Here is a 6,000-nt window from a genome sequence, read left to right on the forward strand (position 1 = left end):
TGTCATAAGCCTTTTGCAAGTCAAGCTTGAACATACATCTTGGGGACACATGCTCTCTATTATATAACCTTACCAAATCTTGGCAAACCAAGATATTCTCTAAAATGCTCCTACCTTCAATAAATGCTCCCTGATTCCTACTAATCACCTCAGGTAACACTTTAGCCTTTCTATTACACAACAACTTGGAGATAGTCTTGTATAGAACATTGCAGCAAGAGATAGGCCTGAAGTGTGTCACACTATTAGGCCTATCCACCTTAGGAATGAGAGTTATCACAGTAGCATTGAGTTGTTGCAGTAATTTTCCAGTTTCAAAGTAATTGGTAATAGCTTCACACACCTCCTGTCCAATAACTCCCCAGGCATCCCTAAAGAACTGGCTTGTATAGCCATCAGGACCAGGTGATTTGTCCTTTGGGATGCTAAACAGGCTTGTCTTAACCTCCTCAGCAGTCACTGGTGCATTCAGTATATCCTAATGTGCCTGAGTGCAGCACTTACCACGTCTAACCACATTAACATTCACATCCTCTACATCAGTCTTGGTTCCCAACAGGCCCTCATAATATTGGAGAAAGGCAGCCCGAATCTGATCCCCTTCAGTGCATAAATTCCCATGCTTATCCTCAATAGCTAAGACCTTGTTCATCATTACTTTTTTCTTAATTGAATTATGAAAGTAAGCTGTATTTATATCCCCTTCTAAAGACCATTGGATTTTTGCCTTCTGAACAAGAAAACTATCTCTAGCCACCATCAACTCTCTTAATTCATGAGCAACATCCATCTCTCTTTGCATTAGTTCCATATCACCTGGCTTATTCACCAACTCTTTTTGAAGCTGTTCTAACAGAGAACTAGTAAGGTTAGTAGTATTCTCAATGTCAGAGAAACAATCTTTGTTCAATCTCTTTAACACAGGTTTCAGGTGCTTCAATTTCTTCACTAATTTAAACATTTTTGTACCATCATATCGATGCTTCCAGATACTCTCAACACAACCAGTAAACTGCTATAGACTCTATCAGTAGGCTCTTGTTTACTCAACCATGTAAACAAAGCACCTGTGGCCTGCACATCCTCCATATTACACAAAGAGACACATTCCTGGAAATGCTGCATCTCTGCATCAGTAGTACTGCCTCCTAATCTCTCTACAGGAGACAACACTGTGTTGAAATCCCCTGACCACAGCCAAGGCAAATCACATTGATCAGCAAACTTTTTCAAAAACTCCCATAACTCTATCCTCTCATTCAATCCATTGAAAGCGTAGATCATAGTTAAATAAAATTTATGTGAATCCACTTTTGACTCCACCAACATATGGATATACTGAGCCCCATAAGAAATAAAATGAACATCAAAGGATTGAGGTTTCCACAGTATCCAAATTCTTCCTCCTTTATGCCAAGAACAGTTTGTTGAAATGCACCAGCCCTCACAGATAGTAGTATTCTTCTTTAATAAGCTACTAGGTTTTATTTTAGTCTCTAATAACCCAAAAAGCCCTACTCCATTATTATGCATAAACCATTTAACTAACTTTTGTTTATTCAGGTCATTCAACCCCCTAACATTCCAAAACCCAATATTATGCATTAGGAGTTGGTGGAGGAGGGTCCTTTCCACTCTGAACTACCCCCCCTCCAGGAGTATTCACACCATTAAGAGCATCAATGAAAGAATAAGCCCCAGATTTACCCATTGCCCTCTTTCCTAATGGCCCATCCTGCCTATTCAGTCTCATTAAATTTCGAGCTGGAGTAGCCTTAATGGTACTTGCCAAAGTAGGAAAAACGGCAGGAGTAAACAGAGAATCAGGCTGAGCAAACACATCCTTGACCTTTTTCTGCACTGGCTTCCAAACTTGTTTCTGCCTATTACCAGTCTGTTTCTTCTTAGGTGGAGCTTTCCTACATTGGTCTCCAGAATGCCCCATACCCTTACAAACTGAACAAGTAATAGGCTTCCACTCATATTCAACCTTCACTTTCACCTTTTGACCAGCTTCATCCAAGAAGCAAACATGTTCTAATAACTTCTGATCCATTCCCACTTCCACCATTACTCTAGCATAACTCAATCTTGTTTTTTCAGCAGTGGCTTCATCCTTCTTAACATAATTCTCCACTAACCCTGCAATTTTTGGTAGGCAATCCCCCAAAAATTTCAAAGGAATACCATACAATCTAATCCAGATAGGGACTATATCCACTTTACCCTTAACCAGGTCAAGCTCAGACTCCCACGGCTTGATAATAATAGGTTTATTATCAAACAAGTAGTATCCTGACTCTAGCAAGGCTTGTTTTTTCTCAAGTGTCTTAAACCTTACCAGAAAAACCCCATTATCCATAAACGACACCCTGTCTATATCAAATTGAGACCAAACCCTATACACATATCCTTCGACAACCTCCCATGGAGGGTTGGCTCCCAAAATATAACAACAAACAGATAGATTCCAGAAGTCTACCTCAGCTTTGATGTCATCCTTCGAGAATTGTAGTAGTGCAGATGTATCTTCCTCCTCTGCAATGGGTTCCATTACAGGAGTAATCTTCCCTCCTTGCTTTACCATCCATCCTGTATCTCTAGAACCCCCTTCAGCCTCTTCTAGGTTCAGAGTCGGAATCCCATTTAGCTCAACCATCGTCTTCGTCTTCTGCACATTATTGGAACCAGGACCCTGAATTTGTGTTACGACATCATCTTTACCAGACGATTCACTAGAAATATTACCACTTTTATTTTTTTGTGTTAACTTTCCTTTTGATTTTATAATTTGCTGGGATTTCTGTGAATTATCATGATTATTTGATCGTTGAGAAGAACTAACTAACGGTGAAAACGAATTATCAGTAAATGTCATGACTGCCATAACTGCAATTGCAGAAAACTAGGTCACGAAATTTAGTGTTTTCTCTTTCTATCTCTAACATGACAACCTTGCTAGCATGTTTTGTTTTCATAGTTTATTTGCTTGCTTGTTGTGATCTCAACTTATGCACATGTTATGTTTGATAAAATGCGAGCCTATGAATCCTTGCATTTTTTACCCATCACCTATCTTTTCAATGAGACTTGTAAGACATAAACCAACTCGAGTCTCATTAGACCATGCATATAGTTGAGTAGGGAAGATTAATTCGACTTGTAGGTGTTGTACAATCTAATCGATTTGGCTCCGGGACCCAAACTTTCCTAGGATTGTAAGATATAAACCAACTCGATCCATCACAACAATAATTGCTTGCTTATAATTTGAGAGTATGTTTGTATAATCAATTCCCATGAATCCCCTATGACCCCATGACACCCTAGTGCCTTTTATCAATTGTTTACACCCCTTTTTAATCATCTTGCTTGTTTACTTTTATTGCTATTTAGTTTAGTGATCTTCTACTTCAAACCCCAAATTGTGACACCCCCTAGACACCACTAGTTGCAATTGAAAATCTCATCTCAATTTTCGTCCCTTGGGATCCGAACTTTACTTACCTCTTTACTAATTGTAGAGTTGTTAGTGGAGTTATAAATTGTGTTTTGGTCTTGGTGCTCCTAACGACAAGTACCGAAAAGTAAACCTCCAAGTGAGTCTGACCAAAAATGGCGCCGTTGCCGGGGACGGTGTTAACTTGATTTAGATTTTCTTATATTGTTATTAGTTGTGTCTTTCTTTGCCTTGGGGAAGTAAAACTCCTCAAGGTTTGTTCTAATTATTTTCGAGTTGTTTGATATTTTGCATGTCTAGAAGATCACAAGGTAACTTGTTACACTTTGATCACGAAATTGAAAGGACTTTGACAACCAATAGAAGACTTGCTAGGAGAACTTTGAGAGGTATTGGTGAGGTTGTAGATATTCAACCAAACACTATTGAGTTCATCAGCTCTTTTGCAAGAGAAGGTGAGGAGAACCCAACAAAAAATCCAACACAAAATCAACCCACAATGCCTAAATTTTCATCACATTCCGTACCAACCGAGGAGAACCTACCCAATGGTACTCCCACACCACAACATTTAACCGGAAATTTCATTGCCAAATCCGCATTTATCCAATTAGTCGAAAGAAGCCAATTTGGGGGGATGCCTAGTGAAGACCCTCACTCTCACATGGAGACTTTTTGCGACTATTGTGATGCGATTTCTCAAACCGGTGTAACTCAAGACGAAATTCGATGGGTCTTATTTCCTTTTTCTCTAATTGGCAGCGCAAAACAATGGTTGAAAGGCCCTGATAAGGCTACTCTCGGAATTGATTCTTGGAAGAAATTGGCTCTAGCTTTCAACAAAAAGTTCTATCCACCGGAAAAGACTAACATGCTAAGAGCTCAAATTACGGGCTTTAAGCAAACAGATGAAGAATCTTTGTATGAAGCTTGGGAGCGATTCAAGGGAATTTGTCGCTCATGTCCTCATCATGGACTTAGCGAGTGGTTCTTGGTTCAACAATTTTGGAACGGTCTTTATGAAAACTCAAGAAACATTCTCAACATGGGATCAAATGGAATGTTCACCGAAGTTGACGACAATCAAACTTGGAATAAGATTGAGGAAATGGCGGTCCATAATTCACAATATAGTAGACCTCGCAAGGCTACTAGAGGAGGAAAGCATGAAGTGGACTCTATTACTCAATTGGGTGATCAACTTAGTGCTCACATTGATACCATCAATTTGAACTTCGAAAAAGCTATGGCTAGACTTGAAGAAGCCTCAAAATCACCAAAGCAACATGTTAATGCCATGACGGCATCTTCATCAATCCCAAGTGGGATATGTGAGAATTGTGGAACTTTGGGACATGACCAAAGTGAATGTAGGGGAACAAATGAACAAGTGAATGCTTTTCAATCATATAAGAGTGGTACCCCTTATTCAAACTATTACAATGAAAACACCAAATTCCACCCAAATCTCTCATACAAAAGCCAAAATGTTCAAAACCCTCAACCAACATACACCCCACCTCCCATGAGAAACCAAAATCAAAGACCCTTTTACAACCAAAACCAAGGTTACCCAAATCAAACTCCATACAATCAACAAAATGACCAAGGTTTTGATGTTCAAAAAGAGGTCCTCCAAATGCAAAAGAATCAACAAGAGTTTTTCACTCAAATGCAAAAGGATAGTCAAGCAAAGGAAATCACCATCAACAACATCCTAGCCCACACCAAAATGTTGGAAACCCAATTAACTCAACTAGCATCTTCAAGTTCACAAAGACAAAAGGGGCAATTACCACCTCAAAGTAATCCCCCAAGACATGAAACGGTTAGTGCATTTCACTTGAGATGTGGTACGAGGTATGAAGCACCGGAGAATAAAGTTGAGGATGAAGTTGTGGAAGCTAGTGATAAAGAAGAAGTTGTGCAAAACTCCAAGGATGGAGAACCATCAAAAGAAGAAATTTCAAAGAAAAATGAAGACAAGGCCAAGGAGAAGGAGCCCATTGTGATTAGACTTCCTTTTCGAGTCGTCAAGCCAAGCCCAAATTTGATGACCAACTTGGAAAATTTATGGAGATTGTGAAGAATTTGGAAGTCTCGATTCCTTTCACGGAATTAATCAATCACGTGCCGGCCTATGCAAAGTACATGAAAGACATCCTTACGAAGAAGAAGTCGATCCGGAAGCTTGATACTATCGCCTTCACGAAGGTTAGTAGTGCAATACTTCAAGGGAGTTCACCTCCGAAACTTAAAGATCCGGGAAGCTTCTCAATACCGTGGACCATTGGCGACACCACGATCCACAAAGCCTTATGTGATCTAGGGGCTAGTGTGAGTGTTATGCCGTACTCGGTGAGTAAAAGGTTAGGGATGGGACAGCTTAAATGCACCAATATCACACTCCAAATGGCCGATAGATCGACGAAGACACCATTGGGGATATGGGAAGATGTCCCGTTAGAGTTGGGAAATTTTTCATCCCGGTGGACTTTGTCATTGTTGACATGGAAGAAGACTCCAATATTTCAATCATT

General features: G+C 39.8%; 1 non-coding gene across 1 annotated transcript; it reads right to left on the minus strand.

The window, feature by feature from the left end:
• Positions 1-4,331: 4,331 nt before the first annotated feature.
• Positions 4,332-4,438, minus strand: LOC141625372 (small nucleolar RNA R71). The gene has a single exon (XR_012535157.1). It is a non-coding gene; the product is annotated as a small nucleolar RNA R71 (small nucleolar RNA).
• Between the last annotated feature and the right edge of the window lie 1,562 nt (positions 4,439-6,000).

The sequence above is a fragment of the Silene latifolia genome, chromosome X (assembly GCF_048544455.1).
Source record: "Silene latifolia isolate original U9 population chromosome X, ASM4854445v1, whole genome shotgun sequence".
NCBI lineage: Eukaryota > Viridiplantae > Streptophyta > Magnoliopsida > Caryophyllales > Caryophyllaceae > Silene > Silene latifolia.